General features: G+C 44.4%; 1 protein-coding gene across 1 annotated transcript in view; it reads right to left on the reverse strand.

The window, feature by feature from the left end:
* The window catches only part of LARGE1 (LARGE xylosyl- and glucuronyltransferase 1), a 389,408-nt gene extending 367,590 nt beyond the window's left edge, over nucleotides 1-21,818 (reverse strand). Inside the window, exon 1 of the mRNA XM_066633915.1 lies at nucleotides 21,537-21,818. The gene's annotated coding sequence lies outside the window, so the exon portion shown is untranslated. The remainder of the gene's footprint in view (nucleotides 1-21,536) is intronic.
* Nucleotides 21,819-22,242: the final 424 nt, after the last annotated feature.

Genomic DNA, 22,242 nt, shown 5'->3' on the forward strand with positions numbered 1-22,242 from the left:
AGTTTGTATGTCTCAATGATGCCCCCCCTCAGGCGTCTCTTTTCTAGGCTTAAGTGGCCCAAATAGGTGCTAGATAGGTGTTTCATAGGCACTAGATAGGTATTATATAGGTGCTAGATAGGCACTATATAGGCGCTAGACAGGTATTATATAGGTGCTAGATAGGCACTATATAGGCGCTAGACAGGTGCTATATAGGCATTAAATAGGTGCTAGATAGGTGCTAGATAGGTGTTGCATAGGCACTAGATAGTCATTATATAGGTGTTAGATAGGTGCTATATAGGTGTTAGATAGACACTTTCAATAAAAGTAAATACTACCTGCATCACAGTGATATGTTTTACTTTTGCAGGGTTGCAGGCCTGTGTATTGCACTGGTGTGTAAATGAAAGGATAAGTTGCATGTTATTTCTATGTAGGCAATACATTTTACATTGCATGCAGAGTTGCATTTATTCTATGCAAATTATTATTACATTGCTTTACAGCTAATGAATGCATCTTTCAAAAAAAAAAAACCACATTATTTTCTCTTCATGAAATTTGGAAGAGTTACAGGTACTTGATGTTTCTCCAGACTTATCCTTTCATTTTTCCCACCAGTACAGATACTTGACATCATTGCCCCCCTTGAAAAAACAGTCACCCCCCACCTCTAGAATCCTGGCTATGGGCCTGGGGAGTAGAGCATCCCCTCTGACTGTCATACTAGACATTACTATATATGCAGAGAGGTTCTGAGTAACCAGAGTTAGGACTGCCTTTCATCCCCCTCACCTTTATATAATTTTACACATATTCTTTACAGATTAATTCTGACACTTATTTGCAAGTGAACAAACCCAGCACACATACCATATTTTCTGCTAGCTTTTGCCCCTGCCCTCACAGCCCATGCTTTTTTCCAAACAAAAAGCAGCAGTACTAGTTTCTATTGTACTGTTAAAGCATACAAAGTGCTTCGTGTACACCTTTGCTAGGATCCTTATGAAAGTCCAGTGAGAAAAATACCAACTTCTCATCCCCATTGTAAGGGGGGGGGGGATAAAGTTGGAGAAACAGTGGCTTGCCAAGACCATCTAGTGAGCTCATGGCTGTAAGACATGAACTGGCAGCTTTCTGGTTCACAGTGCCCACGCTTTGCCATGAGTCCACAACAATTCTTCACTTCACTGTGATTGGAGGTAGGATTAGATTCCACACAAGGAAGCAGCTAGCAGCTCAAGCCTTTTAACACCGGGATCAGATGCAGCCTATAGTCATTTGTGCACAAGCCCCATCTTCCTTCTTTCTTCGCCTTTGGGAACAAAGTGCCTGCTCAGACTGCTTTCAGAAAACAGTTATTAAAAGAGGATTCTGTGGCAGAGAAATGACACCCCTCTCGGAAAACTGAGTATATTTACCACAGTGAGCTCTGCCAGATACCTGCTGTCTTCTACAAGAGACTGCTGTTCATTCTTACCGATATATTTTTTTTTGTTATTTCAGAGGTATTGAATTTCTATAACACCTCTTGCTGATATCAAGGTGTTTTACAGCTTAACAAATACTGTACGAGGGAGGAAAGAACCAGGACTCAAAGATAGCTAGACTAAAATACAATACTGCACTGTTCAGCTGAATATCCTTGAAGTGCTAATTTCAGTCACACGAAGTCTAACAGGCCTCCCTAAGGACCAATTCAAGCTACTCCTTGCACTCCTAGCAAATCCCATCTGTTTTGAATCCAGACACAAAGTAGGCTGGTGGTGAACTGAGCTAAGAGATCATATTTCCACATGTCACCACTCCAACCATGTTACATGTTAAAGTTTAAGGAGGTGAGGAAGAAGAGAGAGAGAGACAAGGTATCCTTCTCCTTAATGCTTAGGAAAGCCAAAAAGTTGCTAGCTAGTTGGATATTTATACAGCTTTCCTAGATAACAAGACTTCTTAAAATGTCAAGGAAAGTTTGGTCTGGTTAAAATTCTGAGGGGATTCCTAGGAGGAAAAAAGCTGAGCCAGAAAGACCAAGCTAACCCAACTAGGAAGTTAAAATATTATAAGTTTATGCAATGTATTTGCTGTTAACACTGATAAATTCCTATTCTATAATGAAGAGCTCTAGGTAATGGAAAGCATTAAAAACACAAACTATGCACAGAATTTGAACAGCAGCAGATTAAAGGAATAGCAGTACAGGTTGAGTATCCCTTATCTGGACTTCTTGGGACAGGAAAGTGTCTGGATATTGAATTTGTCTAGATTTTGGAATAATGGCATAAATATAACGAGAAATGCTTCCTCTTTCTCTTTTCACTTATACATACGGGTATCTGCTGGCCTTATGGACAGTTTTCAACCATGTCTATACAGGTACACACCACAGAGCAAAGAACAAAACTTAAAGCCTGTGTCTGTACTGTACGTGAGAATAAGCACAAGACCTAGTGTTTACACTAGAGAAAATAAGTCTTAGACAAAAGTGTCTGGGTTTTGGAACAGTCCAGATTTAGGATGTCCAGATAAGGGGTAATCTACCTGTAATAATATCCTTGTGTGGCCACTGCACTTAAGGCCTGAGAGGACAGGCTTTCAGCACTTCCCTGGAACAGACGGAATTAACAAAGCAGGCTTCTCTAGGAAGGGCATTCCACAGAAGGCACAACTCCACACCTGCACTAAACTCCTCTGAATGACAGATCGTGGAGAAGAAGCACCTCACCTGAAAGCAACACCACAGCCCCAGAGAGGCAGCTTTCATCACACGGTGAGCAATCACATTTAATGTCTCACCACAAGACATTTACCATGCCACAGCAAGCATCCTGAAATAATGCTTTGTGATTTTTAAAAATCATTTCTTTAAAATAGATCCTGCTTTTCTAACACACTACTGAACCTGCAAGAAAACCGTATAAAATCAAAGCAAATTAAGAGAACATAAACCAAAACAGCAGCATACAACTAAGGGGAAAGGGCATTACAGTCATCGGTAGAAAGGGTACTTCTTTATATAACAGAAACCAGAGGATACCTGTTGAAACAAAAGTGTTTTCAGCTTTGACCTAAACGCTAATAGGGAGAGGAGGGAGTTCTATAAAGCAAAGGACACTACAGAGGGAGGATCTCCCGCATGTCAATACCAACGGAGTAGTACAAAACTCAAACTGCTGCCACAAGGACCGATTGCAAGCAGCTCCTATTTGGCAGCCCAACCCCAAATAAGCTAAAGAAAAGGCTCAAGTCCTTCTACTTGAAGGCTGAAAGCATGACAACACCCAAGAGAGAAAGCAGCAGTCAGGGTGCAGTGGAATATAATTAGGCACTAGAAATGTAGTCGGAATAGTGATATGAGTCAGATTGGCTGTGGAATTTAACTTAAGACTCTGAGGACACGGTGCGTGTATCCTAATTTACACTTGTGAGACAGGATCTCCTGGATTGTTGAAGCATACATTCCCCTCACTCCTTGGCACATTCTTGAAGGTTGCCAGCAGCAAAAGCACCCAATACACATGCCACTCAATAAGTCATCATGATCAACAGGTGGAAGGGAAACACACAGAAGCAATTTCTAGCTGCACTGATGGTGACGACAACACACAGACTGGCTCGCTCTCTCTGCACTGACCTTTAGCTAAAATATTCATATCCCACCTTTCTACTTTTCAGTGGCTTATAAATAATGAAATAAAATGAATGAGGACTTCAGCACACTCCACTCCAAAAACAAAAACGCATCACTAAAAGAATAAATAAAACTTGACTTCTAAAATTTGACCATGTGCCAAGGAAATATCTGTGAGAGGGTGTTCAGTAAGTACAGAGATCTTGTTTACAGGACATCTAAATAACCTTCTCACCTGCAACTAACATTTACTGGACAGTTCAACAACTTTTAATTTTATGCCCCTCTGCCCTTTAGTCTGCATACGACTTTGCTAGTAAAGTATTTACATAATGAAGGCATTATTACCCATGCCACTCACCAGCAAGAACGCACCTTTTTTTTTTTTTAATACGAGGACCTTCGTTCATAAAATGCTTCATCAACATGCACGGACACAAACGGATCCTAAAGAAGAGGAGCCGATTGCATGCAAGCTTTCGAGGAGATGAAGGAAATGAAGCTGTTAGAAGTTGCTGGGAGAAGACAGCAGGTGGCTGCATCCAGCCTATTATAGTTATTTTCCTTATCCTGCTGCAACTCACAGAAATCACCTGAAACATATTAAAGCCTTTGAACTTATGAAATAATGCATTATTGAATTCACAGCAGGGGACCCAACTCTGTTTAGAAGACCACCTCTAGAACAAGTGTCTTTTTTCCACTACAAGGTTATGGCTAAAAAGAGAGATATTTTAATTTACCAAGAAGATGCATGGTCACAAAGGGAACAAGGAAAGAACACCTTCATTCATTGTTTCCTTTTAGGGCACAGGGAAGAATCCACGCTTCTGAATCACATTTCCTATTTCAAATGCACCAACATTTTTTTTTAACTAAAAAATGAACCACAAGTTGTCAGGAAATTTCCATCAACTCACAGGACTGCATGCATCCCAGCTCCCATCACGACACCTTAAATGGACCAGATTCAGAGTTATTAGCTTGCTTTTAAATGCAATTCAACTGGGTAGTCATATATTTATTATTACATTATTTCATCCCATATCACTTGACCGCATTAAAACCAGCCACAACAAAGTATCTTTCAACACTTCCATAAGCTGCCCAGGGTCACATCTATCTATCATGTGTGCTGTGAATCAAACTTTCTAACACCAGCAGAGTCGCCATCTACCCTATGATATCTTTCCTTCCTTGAAAATAGCCCCATTTCCTTCCGGTTTCACTTTATAATCTCTGTTTCGAGTTCTCCAATCAGAAAAATCTGACATGTACCAGATATAAAACCCAGCGTGAAATGTGTTTAGCTTAGTCTCACTTGTGGTGTTGCTCACCTGACAGTAGTGTATAGCTTGTGACACACAAAGGCTTGAGTTCTCGCCAAAAGGAAATTCCAGCTCCCAAAAGAGTTCTCGCCAAAAGCGAAATTTGAGAGGCATCTACTGCACATCTCCGCGCATGTCCTTACAGGCTGGACGCAGATTCACTTGCAAGTGGTTGTCCTCCAGGTCATTATCACCATCAAGCAAACCATCCAAGCCAGTGGATAAAAGAGACCGACTGATGCAAACAAACAACGCAAGGTTGAACCTCCCACTTGTCTAACTCTTCCTATGTATAGTAAAGGTTGAGGCTTCCAAGCCCAGTTGAATACACATATCCACAGGGCAGGTGGCAAATTCATCACAGCAAGCTCACAACGCGGACTGACCTGCCTATTCACCACCAGAAGAACTCTGCTGGATGGCATTTTGCAGACACAATAAGAGCAGAGAGGAAAGATTTCATCAGAGAACCACTGCCATTTACATGAGTGTATGCGGATGTGTACATGCTGCGAGGGCATGAAAAACCTGGTATCTGGCACAGGACATATCTTGCTGAGAATGCTTGGATAAAAATTTATAAATCAATAGACATGCAGCATAAAAATTTATAAATCAATAGGTCTTCTCTGGTTTTGACTGTGAACTGAGCTGGAGAACTTCATTCCCCGCTCCCCACATCTCAGCAGCAGAAAATAACAGATCTAGATCTCTCACCATTTGCATCCATGTTCATCAAATACTGCTACAAGAGTGTCCTAGAGACAGTGGTGTTGCGAAGGGGGTGCGGGCCGCACCGGTTGCCGCACCAGGGGGGTGACACGCTAAAATCGTGGCTTTAGGAGCTAACCTATCATGCAATACACCATTGGATGTGGAATGTTCAGCGGAACGCAATGCAAGAAATAGTTCCTTTCCTTCAAAAGTTATGGCCAAAAAACCTGGAAGAAAAAATGCATGGAGCCCTATGAAAAGTGAAAGCGAGCCGTATCGCGTGTTTACTTGTGAGTAGGCGTACTTGCCATAGTCCATCAGAAAGGGCAGGCTGAGAGGAATCCAATGACATCAGAATGGTCCTGATCCAATGAATTCAGCCCCCCCAAAAACACCCGAGAAGGTCCCTCCCTCCCAGCTGCGAGTCTATTGAGCCTGAAATGAAGCCACGTGGCCGCATTTACTCGCAAGTAGGCGAACTTGCCTTAGTCCGTCGGAAAGGGAAGGCTGAGAGGACTCCAACAAGGTCAGAATGGTCCCAATCCAATGAATGCAGCCCCCAAAAACACCCAAGAAGGAGGTCCCTGCTCCCAGCTGCGAGTCTATTGAGCCCTATGGAAAGCGAAGCAGCCTCACGGTCGCGTTTACTTGTGAGTAGGCAGACGTGCCTTGGCTGGTGGTCAGGCCAGGCAAAGGGGAATGTGAGGAGACCAGAATGGTCCCGAGCCGATGGAGATGGAGCCCAACAAATGCTCCAGAAGGCAGCCTCCCCCCCTCCACCAAGAAGGACAAAAAAGAGACTTGAACTGCTAAAGGGAATGTTTTCTATTTTGCACTTGCAAAGCCAGGTGGGTCTTTATATGGATATGCCTGAAATAGAAGAACTTTAAACTGCGTACTGGGGAGGGCTGGAAATCTCACTGATTCTTTTTTTTTTGGGGGGGGGGGGGCTATTGCAGGCAGGCTACAGAGTAAGCTCCATTGACCACTATGGGACTTACTTCTGAGTAGACATGCATAGGCTTGAGATCACAGGCTGCAATCCTACCCACACGTTCCTGAGAGCAAGCCCCATTGACCACTATGGGACTTACTTCTGAGTAGACATGCATAGGCTTGAGCTCCCAGGCTGCAATTTACTCACACTTTCCTGAGAGGAAGCCCCACTGACCACACTAGGACTTACTTCAGAGTAGATGCACTTGGTGGAGCAGGACTGGTTCCCCCTTATTTAATCATTTCTTTTATTTTAATTATTTATAATTATTTATTTTAATTTGCTTGATGATGTCACTTCTGGCCATGACATCACTTCCAATGGGTCCTGGACAGATTGTCATTCTAAAAAGTGGGTCCCAGTGCTAAAAGTTTGAGAACTGCTGCAATAAGTTCTTAGTAAGTTGGAATGGGGGAGGGAGTGTGTAAGACTCTACAAGTTTTCAAAATCACTAAAATCAGAATTTGGAGGAATAATCCCATCATGTTATATCTCAATCAATGCGTAATTTCATGCAGAATGCAATGAAACAAACCACATTGAAATATCTGTGTTCTAACAAAAGATACAGCCAAAACACCAGTGGCGGTGGGGTGATGGTACATCACCATGCCCACCACCTGGGGCGTTGCCCCGCCTACTGCATGGGGTGACACACAGGCCTCCCGCATCAGGTGACGTGAATCCTAGCGACGCCACTGCCTAGAGATCCTTGGAAATGTAGTTGCTCCATGAGGGCATGGGAAACCACTCTGTCCCTGCCTATCTGCCTGCCCGCTCTTCAGCCAGGTAAGTGGGTATGGAAAGTGAGGAGTGGGATTTGGAGCCTGTTGTACATTCAGTGATCAATGTTGTAACAAGGTCCAAGCTAATCTTGCAATTGCACCAAAATATTTTTCAATTGGGGGAGGGGGGGAATACCTTGGCTTCCCATCTTCAATTCAAAACTGAATCAAGCAGGCAATTAGCCAGTGACTGTATTGCACCCATTAGATTGTTCCAAATCCAACCTCAAATTTATCTCAAAGGCGGCCTTCATGGTCCTTATATTCAAATGCAGTGTTTTACAGAATTACCCAAACGCAAAAACATAAATACTGTCTTAACTTTTGGCATTTCAAGAGCCTCTGAATTTTCAAATCTAAACACACTACAAGAGATTCAGTCCCATTAAATTCAGTGGGACCTCCTGAATAAACATGTTTAGAATTGTTTTTTAAAAAATTTTATTCATAAATAACAAATAATATAATACAAGAAATGCAATTTTAGAGCATAATAATATCCATAAAGAAGGGAAAAAAAGAAAAAGTGAAAAAATAAGAAAAGTGACAGAGCTATACAAAAATATCTAAAAAAAGGTTTCCAAATATCAAAAAATTTATCAAGACAAAATTGTCTTTTATATGCAACTGATTCAAATATAGGTAGCGCCAGGAGATCTTCCCTCCATTGGGTGACAGTAGGTGGGCATTTGTCCTTCCAGGATTTAAGTATAAGTCTTTTTGCAATAGTCAGGGCGCAGAGAGTCCATCTTTGTTGTAACATGTTTAGAATTGTACTTCATGACCATTCAAACTACATTTATAGCATAAAATGTGCATAATACGTCATTTAAACATATTTAAGAGGGTCAGGTTTTGGATCTTCTGTGTGTAACAAAATATTTGTCATCTCTGAAGCCATACCATCTATGTACAGTACAGAGCATACAGAGTAGAGCAACTATACGTAAGAAGAATACTCTCTGAGACTCGGGCTACAAGTCCCGTTTCATCTTCTTCATCTTTATACTGATTGTGAAGGAACTGAAGTGACTATTGGAATGACAAAACATAAGAACATAAGAACAGCCCCACTGGATCAGGCCATAGGCCCATCTAGTCCAGCTTCCTGTATCTCACAGCGGCCCACCAAATGCCCCAGGGAGCACACCAGATAACAAGAGACCTCATCCTGGTGCCCTCCCTTGCATCTGGCATTCTGACATAGCCCATTTCTAAAATCAGGAGGTTGCGCATACACATCATGGCTTGTACCCCATAATGGATTTTTCCTCCAGAAACTTGTCCAATCCCCTTTTAAAGGCGTCTAGGCTAGATGCCAGCACCACATCCTGTGGCAAGGAGTTCCACAGACCGACCACACGCTGAGTAAAGAAATATTTTCTTTTGTCTGTTCTTACTCTCCCAACACTCAATTTGAGTGGATGTCCCCTGGTTCTGGTGTTATGTGAGAGTGTAAAGAGCATCTCTCTATCCACTCTGTTCATCCCCTGCATAATTTTGTATGTCTCAATCATGTCCCCCCTCAGGCGTCTCTTTTCTAGGCTGAAGAGGCCCAAACGCCGTAGCCTTTCCTCATAAGGAAAGTGCCCCAGCCCCGTAATCATCTTAGTCGCCCTCTTTTGCACCTTCTCCATTTCCACTATGTCTTTTTTGAGATGCGGTGACCAGAACTGGACAAAATACTCCAGGTGCGGCCTTACCATAGATTTGTACAACGGCATTATAATATTAGCCGTTTTGTTCTCAATACCCTTCCTAATGATCCCAAGCATAGAATTGGCCTTCTTCACTGCCGCCGCACACTGGGTCGACACTTTCATCGACCTGTCCACCACCACCCCAAGATCTCTCTCCTGATTTGTCACAGACAGCTCAGAACCCATCAGCCTATATGTGAAGTTTTGATTTTTTGCCCCAATGTGCATGACTTTACACTTACTGACATTGAAGCACATCTGCCATTTTGCTGCCCATTCTGTCAGTCTGGCGAGATCCTTCTGGAGCTCCTCACAATCACTTCTGGTGTTCACCACTCGGAAAAGTTTGGTGTCATCTGCAAACTTCGCAACCTCACTGCTCAACCCTGTCTCCAGGTCATTTATGAAGAGGTTGAAAAGCACCAGTCCCAGGACAGATCCTTGGGGCACACCGCTTTTCAAACTTTTGAAAAGTTTTTCAATCTGTGAAATGGACTGTATGCTGGGGTCCAAATCAACCTCAGCCTTCACCCAAAGATGAGAACCCTTTCAAAGCTGCAAGACAAGCCAGCCAAATTATACTTTCCTTTAACAAACTATGAACTGGTACTTTCAAATCCAACTCTATAGTATCGTGCAGTCTTTTTTCCTACTCTTCTTTTACTATCTAGTTGCTTAAAACAACTTGCTCCCTCAAAAAAAAAAAAACCTCCCATCATACTTAAATACTGTAAAACTGTATAACTAATCCAAATAAAAGATAAAACTGTAACTACACAATATTAAAAAAAAAAAGGCATTCATCCTTGCCCTTTGGCTTTCACGCCAATAAAGCATGGCATTATATTTGCCTCTTTCCTTGTTAATGTGTTATTTGCTAGGTGTGCAAATAAAGCCCAAATTTGAAGTGGGAAGTTGTTATAATGGTCCAAATTATTGCTAAAGTGTTGATGGCTCTCTAATGCAGAGAACAGCAGTGAAATTCCTGTGCAGTTCCCTAGAGAAAGGGTGCTTGGAGTGCTCTCTCCCATGTAAAAGGTTACAGGTTCTCTACACACAGCTACTAGTGTTGCCTCTGATTTTTTAACATTACTTCTCGTAGGGGTAACAGAAACAGAACGTGTGAACAGAATCACACACATGTAAGACAGAGCATTCTTTACAATCTTTTTTCCGAACCAGAACTCATCTATACCTCAAAAAGAATTTCAGAACCGGAGAAGGCAATAAATGGTTCTTCAAATGTCCATGCTGGGCTATATCAGATAGCAACAAACCAGAGGTCTTCGAATAATCACATCCTCGGTTTTCATTGCCAGTACAAAACATTGAACAGAGCACCTTGAATCAAAAGAATTTTTTAAATGAAAACAATACTTAGCATTTTATCGAGTGCTTTTCATCTTCAAAGTACTTCACAAAAAATTAATTAAAACGTGCCCAGATTAACAAAAAGGGGGAAAAAAATTCTGAAGAGATAAGGAGATAAATACAAGGATCTGGGAAACACATAGTACAAGATGACCCTTAGCTTTTAGAAACCAGGAGCCCATGGCCCCTTCATATTACCAAAGAAAGGTCACATGCACATACGGTCCATAATTTGTTATATATTACATGTGCACAAACATACACACATACCCCTGCAATATATCCATAATGTGCAAAAGTAATGCAATCATTATTACACAGTACAAAGTAACTACAGGAAGTCTTTTGGCCCTGGGTTTCTCATGATGCACATGAGATATACAAACACCAATACTCGCACACTATAATTCCTATATAGGCAGCATTTTGTAGAAGATGCATGCAATATAAATTTGTCTACTTACTAGATTCTGTAATGGATAAAGCAGGGTTATTGACACCTCAGAAGTGGCAGAAATTATGCAGTGTACTGGTTTCTGCATACTTTACAAGTAGCAACATCACTAAATAATTCAGCAAAGCCAAAGATGGATTTAGCATTTCCTCAGGTACACTTGCTTGAATGAACAATAAAAGCTATACAGTACTGCCTTTTCAATAAGTATACTACAAAACAGATGACTGAGCTGAAGCAGGGAGGTTTCATAAACCTTCCCCCCCCCCCAAAAAAAAAAACCCTATATACATATTTACACCTGTATTGGTGACTGTAGTTGTGCAATATGTCAAAATTTTTCCCATTCAGAGTAAGAGCAGGAAGCGGTGACCTCACTCTGATTTGGCTTGTGGACATCACCATATAGCCCTTATAATTATTCTTTGAGCAGAATGAGGTTTCACCTAGATCAGGGGTGCCCAAACCCCAGCCCTGGGGCCACTTATGGCCCTCGAGGACTCCCAATCCGGCCCTCAGGGAGCCCCCAGCCTCCAATGAGTCTCTGACCCTCCAAACACTTGCTGGAGCCCATGCTGGCCCGATGCAACTGCTCTCAGCATGATGGCCAACTGTTCGACCTCTTGTGTGAGCTGTAGGATGAGGGCTTCCTCCACTGCTTGCTGTTTCACATCTGTGATGTAGCAGCAGCAGCAAAGGAAAGACTGGCCTTGCTTTGTGCAAGGCCTTTTATAGGCCTTGAGCTATTGCAAGACCCTCATTCATTCATATAAGTTCCATCTGTAATATATTCATTTATGTAAATTTATTCAAATTTGAAATGTAAATTGATTCTTTCCCCCCCCCCCCGGTCCCCAACACAGTGTCAGAGAGATGATGTGGCCCTCCTGTCAAAAAGTTTGGACACCCCTGACCTAGATCAGCATCCTGTTTCCAGTATAACCAGCTAGATGCTTCCAAGACGCTATGAAGAGAGAGCACAAAAGTAACAACCCTTTCCCACTGTGTGTCCCCAATACCTGGTACTCAGAGGTATACCGATTCTGAACATGGAAATTATATTTAGTCAAGATGGATAACAGAATTGTTTTTATGAATTCGTTTTAACCCTCTCTAAACTAGGGACCATCATCACAACCTGTACCAGTAAATTGCATAACTTAACTATATGTTGCATGAACACATACCTTTTGAACCTTCTCTCACCAATTTCATTTGGTGACCCTAAGTGCTTGTATTACAAGAACGAGAGGGGGAGAGAGGGAGAGGAGTCTCTACCTACATTCTCCACACCATACTGAAACAAGCAGCAGCAAAGGTAGACGACGAATATCACAAAAAAGGTAAGCATGGAACAGAGTTTGTGACTTCCCCATCCCTATACCCGTTTCTGTCTGCACATTTTTTTAGGAACTCAGTACAGTCTTAGGGCCCAAACCTATCCAACTTTCTAGCGCCAGTGCAGCTGCAATGTTGCCCCGAGACAAGGGAACAAACATTCCCTTACCTTGTGGAGGACTCCAAAACTACCTGCCCAACACAGGATGTAGGACACATCCCATTGACATGGTTACACCAGGACTGTAAAGTTGGATAGGAATTGGCCCTTAATTGACTATCATATATCAACAATTCTCATCCTTAACAAGAATGGCCAAGAAGCCTAGCTCTAAAACACTCCACTAGGTCTTGGCAACAAGGGGCTCTCTCTAAAAACCCTATCGGGCTAGTGAAACCCTCTCATGAACTTTAATGGAATTTGGATTTGTCCCTAAGGGCTTAAATAAGAAAAATCAAAACCTTGGATTAGGTCCAAAATGGAACTGGAAGCTAATAAAGCATGAAATCTACTAATGTGTCATATATTCACATTGATTAGGTTTTTCCCTGCCACGGAGACAAGCATCCACATGTTGCTCTGGCTTAGCTGAAGCTTATGCGGTTATCTCTGTACTGGTAGTGCTGAAGATTTGTAGACACAATAGAACCTAAGCCATATTGCAATGTCATCTTTTGTTTAGGCCAATAACAAGGTGGAGAAATAAGAATAGTCACAGAAGGAACAAACTGCTATGGGGGGGGGGGACCATAGATGACAGGATTAGCCACAGCTGGAAGATGGCATTGCCAGCACAGACTCATTATCTGAAAGCATCAGCTGAAAGGAAATTATTAAACTTGGATAGTTGAAATTTCCCCTCAAAAGATCTGTCTTCAATTGCTCTACGCCTGACATTATTCTTCCCTCCTGCCCAAGCAAAGTTATCATGCTGAGGTCTCCAGCAGCTCAGCAGGATTGCATCACCATGTGGAGATGGAGGATTGGACTGTTGATCATTTAACCCCCTCCTCCCCCAGCTGGACTGTAGGCCAAAGCTCTTCTCATTGTTCCTGATAGATTCACCTTGATCTCATCTCTAATAGATCATCTCATCTCTCTAGTCCCTCTGCCCAGGTATTGCAGATGTTGGAGCCAATTCTCACAAAATGCCATTTTTAAGGCTAAAGCACTTCCATGTATGGGGCATTGTGAAACTTGTCTGAATACCATTACATGTGAATACTTGTCTGAATACCACTACGTTACAGTTGTATGCTACTGCACTTACATACATCTGTACATGAATGTCTTTATTCTGGCTTCCTGCTATTCTGAAGTAGCTGCTTGTGGACTTTCCTGGGAAGGGCCCAAGCCACGCAATGGGGCTTCTCAAGTCTGCACTGGCTATTTTGCCATTACAGACTTGAGAGACTCTGTGGCGGGCCTTCAAGCATGACACAGAGTTCAGGATCTGGCAGAGCAGGGTTCCACCCTCCCGCCCTGCACTCCTCCTGCCCTGGAACGCCTCCCGGTGCTCCCGAAGCCCTCACCGTCACCTATAGCTCTTACCTAGCTGTGGGCAGTGTCTGGCTGGTGCTGGGCTCAGCGCCGGCTGGTGCTGGGCTCAGCGCTGGTGCCGCTTCTAAGCAGCTCAATTGGAGTGTTATGGGGACGCTGGAAGTGGCACCCAGTATAGAGGCGAGCGCCACTTCCAGAAGGCGGGTGGTGCTCACCTCCTGGACGCCACTTCCAGCAGCCCAAAAGTGCTCCGAAGCAGCCTTTTGCAGTGCTTCTATGCAGCGCAAAAGTCTCAGTTGCAGCCAGAGAAATGGTGCACATCTCCTCCAGAATCTTAGGAGGCACACACTGCTTCCCACTGCTCCAAGGGCCACCTCCTTTCCCATTTCTTTAAAGGGGAAGAAAAGGGGCTGCTTCAGACGCAGTTTGGAACCACGGCGAGAGCGGCTGCAGGAAGGAGCGCAGCCACTCTTGGCATGGTTCCCTGCTGGTCTGAGCACAGCCTCCTCCTTCCCTTTAATGAAAAGGAGGGGGTGGCCCTCAGAGTGGCGCAGAATCACGCAGACAGCGGCTGCGCTCCTGCAGCCACTCTCACCACACTTCCTGGCATACCGGGGGGAGGGGTGAGAAGATTGCTGTGCTTCCCTCCCCCCAAGCACAGCACCCAGTACACCTTGCTCCCCTTGCACCCCTCTCGGTACACCACTGGTCAGTAGTCATACATAAGAATACACTGTTACTGGTCGGCCTTATTGAATACACTGTTCATACATAAGAATACACTGTTACTGGTCGGCTGGCAGACAGCAGCAAGTTCTCAAACTTTGTAGAGCTCTTCTTCAGAGAAAGGGATATTTTACATTCATTAGCAAGAGCATGCTAATCATCATGCACTTCAAGGTGCAAAATCTCGGTGGCTCAGTAATAAATTTCCCCCCACTCTCACTAACAATCTGTCTTTGCATGACCATGCAAAAATAGATATTTCCAGAGTCTGGCTATATCAGGAACTAGGCTACAAAAGAGAAATAACTTCATTAAAAAGGGATGAATTCTGTAGAGTATGAATTCATACCATTACTCCTACCCAAACAAACGGAGATATTCTTGTAACCAGCAGATGAAGTTAGGCAGGCTTTATAACACTGTGCCTTGATCCTGAATGTATAACAACATTTCATTTCCACAAGAGAAACACTCTCTCTCTCTCTCTCTCTCTCTCTCTCTCTCACGAGCTAGAAAAAGCATAGGACAGATGTCCCGTTCACTGGCATAATCTATCTGTCATGAGCAGAGGTGCCCAAACCCTGGCCCTGGGGCCACTTGCGGCCCTCGAGGCCTCTCAATGCAGCCCTCAGGAAGCCCCCAGTCTCCAATGAGCCTCTAGCCCTCTGGAGATTTGTTGGAGCCCACACTGGCCCGACGCAACTGCTCTCAGCGTGAAGGTGACTGTTTGACCTCTTGTATGAGCTGTGGGCTCCCTCCAGTGCTTGTTGTTTCATGTCTGTGATGCAGTGGCAGCAGCAAAGGAAAGGCCAGCCTTGCTTTGTGCAAGGCCTTTTATAGAGCTATTGCAAGACCTTCATTCATCCATATAAGTTCATCTTTAATATATTCATTTATGTAAGGTTATGTAAATTTATTCAAATTTTAAATGTAAATTGATTCTTTTTTTCCCCAGCCCCTGACACAGTGTCAGAGAGACGATGTGGCCCTCCTGCCAAAAACTTTGGACACCCCTGGTCAAGAGTGTAAACTTACCTAAGTGAAACATTCTTACAATTACCATTCTCTCCCAGAAAAAAACATACACACATTTTGTTGCATTTTCAGAGTACTTTTGTAAATTCCAAGTTATTCCCTGCTGCAGCTTATTTAGAGAACACTCCTAGAATTCCAGGAAAGTTCAACAGCTTGCAGACGGTATTCAGCTTTTTAATACTCAGTGCTATTCCTGAATCTCTTTCACACAAACTCCTCCAACATCTGAAAGGATTATTATCTTTCTGTATAAAGCAACCCCAAATATAACATGTTATCTGAAAACAGAGAACACGAGAGTTGCCATAGTCATGATTATTAGCTTTCGGCCTCCACCACTAAGTACATCTGCATGAACATTCCTTCTTGCATGTTTCCAAAGCATAACTATCAGAGCATGGGTGTCAAACCCGTTTCATGTAGTGGGCCGAACAGCTTTCATGGCACCTGCTGAGGGCTGGAAGTGATGTCATTAGGCGGAAAGTGACATCATTAAGCAGGTGACAGCCAGAAATGAGCACTTTGTTCTCACACAGATGACAGAAGAGAAAATGTGCAAATCTTTATCATATTTTCAAGATATGGGAGAGCCTGGTTATCACACGGGCTGCCCTTTCAGCAGCGTTACTTCTGCAGCAGCATGAGTTTGCAGTTCAACATCTGAAATGTGGCCCGCAAAGTGACCCAGGCCCAAATCCTAACCAACTTTCCAGCACTGGCATCTTGCAGTTGGGTGGCACTCATGGAGGCCTCCTCAAAGTAAGGGAATATTTGTTCCTTTATCTCGGAGCTGCATTGCCCTTATATCAGTGCTAGAAAGTGGGTTAGGATAGCACCCACATCGGCAGAAGCAGCACTCCTGAAAAGGTGGCCTGTATGATAATTGTGCTCTCCCAGCACCTCAGCAGTGTCTTCTCTCACCCCTCTACCCCATAACGTTCCTCCTTCTGTCTAACATCAGAGCCTCAGCAGAAGCTGAACTGCTGAAAGAGCACTGCTGGGAGAGCTGAATTATCATGGGGGCCAAATAAAGAGCTTCTAGGGGCTGCATTTGCAGGTTTTATGTTTGACACCCCTGTATTACAGGAAGAGTTCTTGCTAATGAGTTGTATCAACAAAGATGTAAAGCCAAAGCACAGATCCAGAGCAGGGTGTATGAAAGGCGGAAGTGCAAGGAAACAAATCTAGCTTTTGTATCAATGCATTAAACACCGTCCATCCGTTCCCCAAGCTACCAGCAAAATTGCTCATTGATATCTCAGTTATTGCAATTTTTAAAGTGTCCTCCAAAGCCTGGCTGGCCATGGGATGTAAAAGTCCATCACAGAATACCAAAGCAATCAGAATTCCAAATTCTGCCACATTTAAAAACCAGATTTACCTATTTATTCTACGCTATTACTGTAGTTCACAAGGCCTCTCCTGTAGCCAGTTTTAGCTCTCTTTATAGCGCGTTGGAAAACTGAACTGCATGCTTTCTAAGCAATCCTTTGATACTCCTGGTAATCTGTAGCGAGATCTACTACTTCCTTCAGTTGGGGTTTAGTTAAGATATTTTTTCCCCTCTGCTGAGCGTGCGCTGTTTGCAGACACCAATTTGTCTTAAGATCAGGACCTCTTAGAAAGGTCTAGGAACTCCAGCTTATTACAGTCACTTATTATGACAATTTCTGCGTTTCCAACATTAGGGGGGAAAACAACCAGCTGCAACAATACAAATCCATCTAGCATATTGCTGAAGTAGGAGCCTGGAGAACACAAATATATGAAGTTAAAATATTGCCACTTCTAGCACAGCTCTCACAGGTGCCTTTCAAAGCTGCAAGGGAAGTGCAAGCCACCAAAGTTCCTGTACTACACAGATACAAAAGTGATAACAATGTATATCAGCGGTTCTCAACCAGTGGTACTAGTACCACCGGTGGTACTTGACGTGGTGTCCAGTGGTAGTTGTGGGACCCACAGCCCCCCACTGCCTGGCAACAAGACCAGCAACACAATGCAACAAGAAGTCGTAAGAGGCTGAGCTTGGCAGACAGAGCTCCAGCATGTGCTTTTCACATGCTCAAAAAAGCCACACTGTTCGCCCCGATGTTTGTTGTGTTGCGTCTGGCCTCCCAAACATCATCGCCGGTTACTTCTGGTGGTACTTCCGATAGGTGGACCATGCAAAGTGGTACAATGGGAGACAAACGTTGAGAAGCACTAATGCATATGATATTTGGAGTATAAAGTGATTTCTCAGTCTTATCCCATACAGGTATGCAAGTTCCCTTCACTGGGGGGGGGGGGGTCATTTTTAACAGATCGGATACTAAGATCCAAAAGTGCACACTGGCTACACAAGATCACAGACTTACTCTGAATTGGTTGCCACCCTAAGGTTCCAGTATTAGGGGGAAAACAACCAGCTTGCTAATGCACACAATATACAGTGCCTGCCACAGCTATACATTTTCACTGGAAAAAAAAAAGTAATCTTCCATCCTAGCAAGCAATGCAGACTGTGAGTATAAGAGGCTGGGTGTAAGGCCAGGGTGACAGTTCTATTTAGTGACCTGCAAGAGACTCAGTGTCAAAATTTAGATTTAAACCCACATTATTTGCGATCCAACCACTACATACAATCCTCACTTCTGGAAAAGATAAATAAATCTGTGACGCACAGATTTCATTAGACAGACAGTAATGACCAGTGCATTATGTTGAGAATTTGTGCTGCTGTCAGATTCTTCCCCACTCCACTTTTAAGTAGTAGTGGGGGGGGGGGGCAGGATGGAACTGCACAATAGCTCCCCAATCTAAAACATCTGCACCGGCACCTTCACCTGCAACTTTCTCCTAACATCATGATTTGAAACTTCATCCTGCAATACAGGCTGGAACACCCCAACCAAAGCATCTATTGGTTAATGTAGTATGTTTAACATCTACAACCTAAACATTTCCTTGGAAGTAAGCCCCATTTATTTCAACTGAACTTATTTCCAAGTGACCTTGCTTAGACTCAGACTGTGAGACATGTTTCCTTGACTGCTTATTCAAAGGCCGGTGTTTAGTCCATAAGAAAGTTTATATAGTACACATCAGTTTTATATGACAATTTTCGTCATGCAATATTCTTTACAAAACGTCTCAATCAACGCTATCTTATAGCTTGCAGGACACGCTCTTCTACCAAGCTTACTCAGATTCCACACTGGGCAAATTCTACACATGACAAAGTATACAGCAAGCAATGCAGACTGCGAGTGTAAGAGGCTAGTTAAAGCATGTTAAGGCCAGGGTGACATTCTATTTAGTGACCTGCAAGAGGCTCAGTGCTAGAATTTAGATTTAAACCTACATTACTTGCAATCCAACCACTACATACAATCCTGTATGTACATACAATTCTGTACAATACAGTACAGAAATTCTGTGCCAGTGACTCCACATTCTGCTGCAGTTTGATTAATCTGCTTCCACATACACCTCTAGCATCAGTCAGTCATGAAAAAAGGTTTTACTTGATATCTGGCAATAAAACCCCTGCCTGATAGATTAAAAAAAAAAAAAAAAAAGACTGACAAGGCCAAAAAAAAGAAAAATGAAGATATTTCCCCACAGTTTTCTGCCATGCTTGGAAGACAAGCACATCAGATGGACTTTGGAAGGCATAATATGAACTAGGATTCTCTCCAGCAGTACTTCTATCAAGCACTGCCAAACTTTGCTTTACCTCCACACAGGCAGCAAGTTGTTTATCTGTTCCCCACAGAGATCGGCTTAATGAACTAAATGACACAATTCATGGATATTGATAACAGCAGAGATCTGTCCAAGGAAGACACCTACTAGGTAGTGCAAGGAAAGAATCCACCCCAATTAACCAAGCATCTAGTGCTGTATTTAATGAGCTGAAGGCAATCTGTTCCCTGAAAGGGTCCCATTTCACCAGATTGTCTATTAAGAGGGGACTGGCTGTTTAATAAATTCAGAGAAGACTGAAAATGTTTACACTCAATTCATCCTGGAGAAGAAGTGGACATGGCCAATAATGTGACAACTCTTTATTGAACCTAATCGCTTAAGTCAAACCAGCCAGAAAGCTTGCTTCTTCAAAAGCTGAACTGACCTTTCTAATATGATTAAAAATTCTCTCTCTCTCTCTCTCTCTCTCTCTCTCTCTCTCTCTCTCTGATACAGAACAGTTATTCATTAATACAGGAAAAAGACATCTAGCTATATTATCAATTTAAACAAACAAAACTGATAGAGATTTTTTTATTCTTACGAATAAACACGTTTCCAAATTACACAGAAGTCTTCAGCAGGCATTTCATCACAGTATTTTCGGCCCAAGACACACACACCATGTTCTACGGTTGCAATCTTAAAGCACCAACAGAAAAGCATGTTCCACAGTACAAGTGGGGCTTACTTTTGAGTAAGCATGAAGATCACACTGTACACAGCCTTCCTCAGTCTTGTCCTTCCCCCTCCCTAGACAAAATCTTGCCTCCTCTCCAGCTAGGTGTCTACCTTATCAAGAGGAGCTTTTTCTGCACATCATATGTATGGGGACTAAGACAACAGTTGACCCATAAACTGCAAACATCTTCTTTTCCCCAGCCCAGCCCTTTAGTCCTCATAGGCTGTACATAACCTTACCTCCTGCTGAGAGGATTCTCTCCCTGCAGCAACCAAGAGAGTCCTGTGTAAAGTACTGTATGTGAATTCAGAGAGGGGGGAAAGTTCTTAAAAAGTCTCCCTGAAAGGTTGGTCTGCTCTGTAGTCTCAACACCCAAATGAAACTCTTCCCAAACAGCAAATGCTACTGAAAAAAACAAACCAACCTGCTCCTTCAGTTATGGTACCTCCAGTGACTTTAAGCAAATGCTTTGTACAACAGAGGGCAGAAGAAGTCCCTCTGCCAAACACAGGTACCCTCTTCCTGACTTCTATGAGTCTTGGTCAGGCAAAAAGAGGGTCATTTTTTTTTCCAGCGAGCAAAGCAAATAAAAGTTATATGTGGAAGATTCTGATCTTTCATAAGAGACTGACAGCCCAATCCTATTCATGTCTTCTCAGAAGTCCTATTCAATTCCACAGGGCTTCCTCCCACAAAAGTGTGCATAGGATTGCAGCCTTATATTCAAAATCAAAATCAGCCTTCCTACCCCCCCCCCCATCTCAGGCAACAAAGGGAAATTACTAGCAGAGTACCCCTTTTGACAGTTTCAGGCTGCTGCAATCTTATGCACTCTTCCACCAAACTCTGCAGGACTTACTTCCAAGTAAACCATGTGTGGGCACTGCACCAATAGAGTTAAAGCCCAATCCTAGGCATGCTTACTCAGAAGCAGGTCCCATTATAGTCAATGAGGCTTGCTCCCAGGAAAGTATGGGAGCAAGCCTCAGGGGTGGATCTTCAGGGTGGATCCTTCAGGGGTGGATCTCATTCCCCCCCCCCTTTTTGTTTCACTCCTCTGGGCTCGGTTGAGAAATATAAAAAATGGGGTATGAGGCTGCTTTCCTAAGCCCCATTATAGTCAGTAGGGCTTAATCCCAGGACAGTGTGGATAGTGAAGCCCCTGAACAGGGGTCCTCATTCTCCCCCCCCCTTTGTTTCACTCCTCAGGGCTCTGTTGGGTAATAAAAATAGGGCATGATGAGTAAGGCTGCAATCCTAAGATCTATTATAGTCAATGGGGTTTACTCCCAGGTAAGTGTGGCTAGTGAAGCCCCGAAAAGGTGGTTCTCATTCTCCCCTCCCTTTTTGTTTCATTCCTCAGGGCTCTGTTGGGCAATGGGGCATGAGGAGTACGGCTGAAATCCTATGCACGACTACTTGGCCCTAAAACTCCACTGAACAACTAGTAGTATGACTTCCTGGGGGGGGGGGCTCCAGGAAGGGGGGGCACACCAAGAAGCTCCCCCTTTCTTCCCAGCCACAGAACATCACCGCCCAAGCCCCGAAGCAGCATCTTACCTTCTCTGTGGCTGCTGCTGCCGCCTCCGAGGACAGTAAGGAGCCAGCCTTGGCCGGGCGGAAGGGGGATCCCCACCGCTGTGGTCCCTCCGGCTCCACGGGCAGGTGCAGCCCCCCTCCTCGGACGGGGGGGCGTGGAGGGCGGCGAAGACTCGGACCCAGCACAGCTTTCGGGGGAGCCGGCAGGCGGGGCCAGACTTGGGCAGCTCCGGTCGGCGGAGGGAAGGGAGGAGGACCGGCAGAGCCGGGGAGCCCCCCTCCTTCTCCTCGCCCTCCTCCCCGGCTGCCTCTTCAGGGCCTGCCCGCTCCGTCCTCCTCCATGCCGCCCCGGGAGGGGGACCCACCGAGGCGGCGGCAGTCCCCCGCGTTGCGCACAGGCCCCTCCGGCGGCCAGGGGGAGCCGGCGTGGCCAGGGCAGGGGCGCGTCCCGATCTGGCGCCGCCGCCGCCGCGGCCTCTCCGGGGCCTGCAGGGGAGAAGGGGCGAGGCCCGTCTCCGGGAGCCCCCCAGCAAGGGCGCAAGGGAAGGAGCGGCGGAGAAGGCGCCTGGGCTGGCGGGCAGCTGGTGCCGCGCTCGGGCTGGCTCGGCTTCTCCCAGTCGCGCGCTCTCTCTCCCGGCCGGGCAGCCGCCTCCACCGCTCCTCCTTCTCAGCAGCGCCCGCCGCCGCCGCCGACTCGCTCCCGGTGCCGCCGCTCCAGCAGCCCCGG

The sequence above is a fragment of the Tiliqua scincoides genome, chromosome 7, assembly GCF_035046505.1.
Source record: "Tiliqua scincoides isolate rTilSci1 chromosome 7, rTilSci1.hap2, whole genome shotgun sequence".
Classification (NCBI taxonomy): Eukaryota; Metazoa; Chordata; class Lepidosauria; order Squamata; family Scincidae; genus Tiliqua; species Tiliqua scincoides.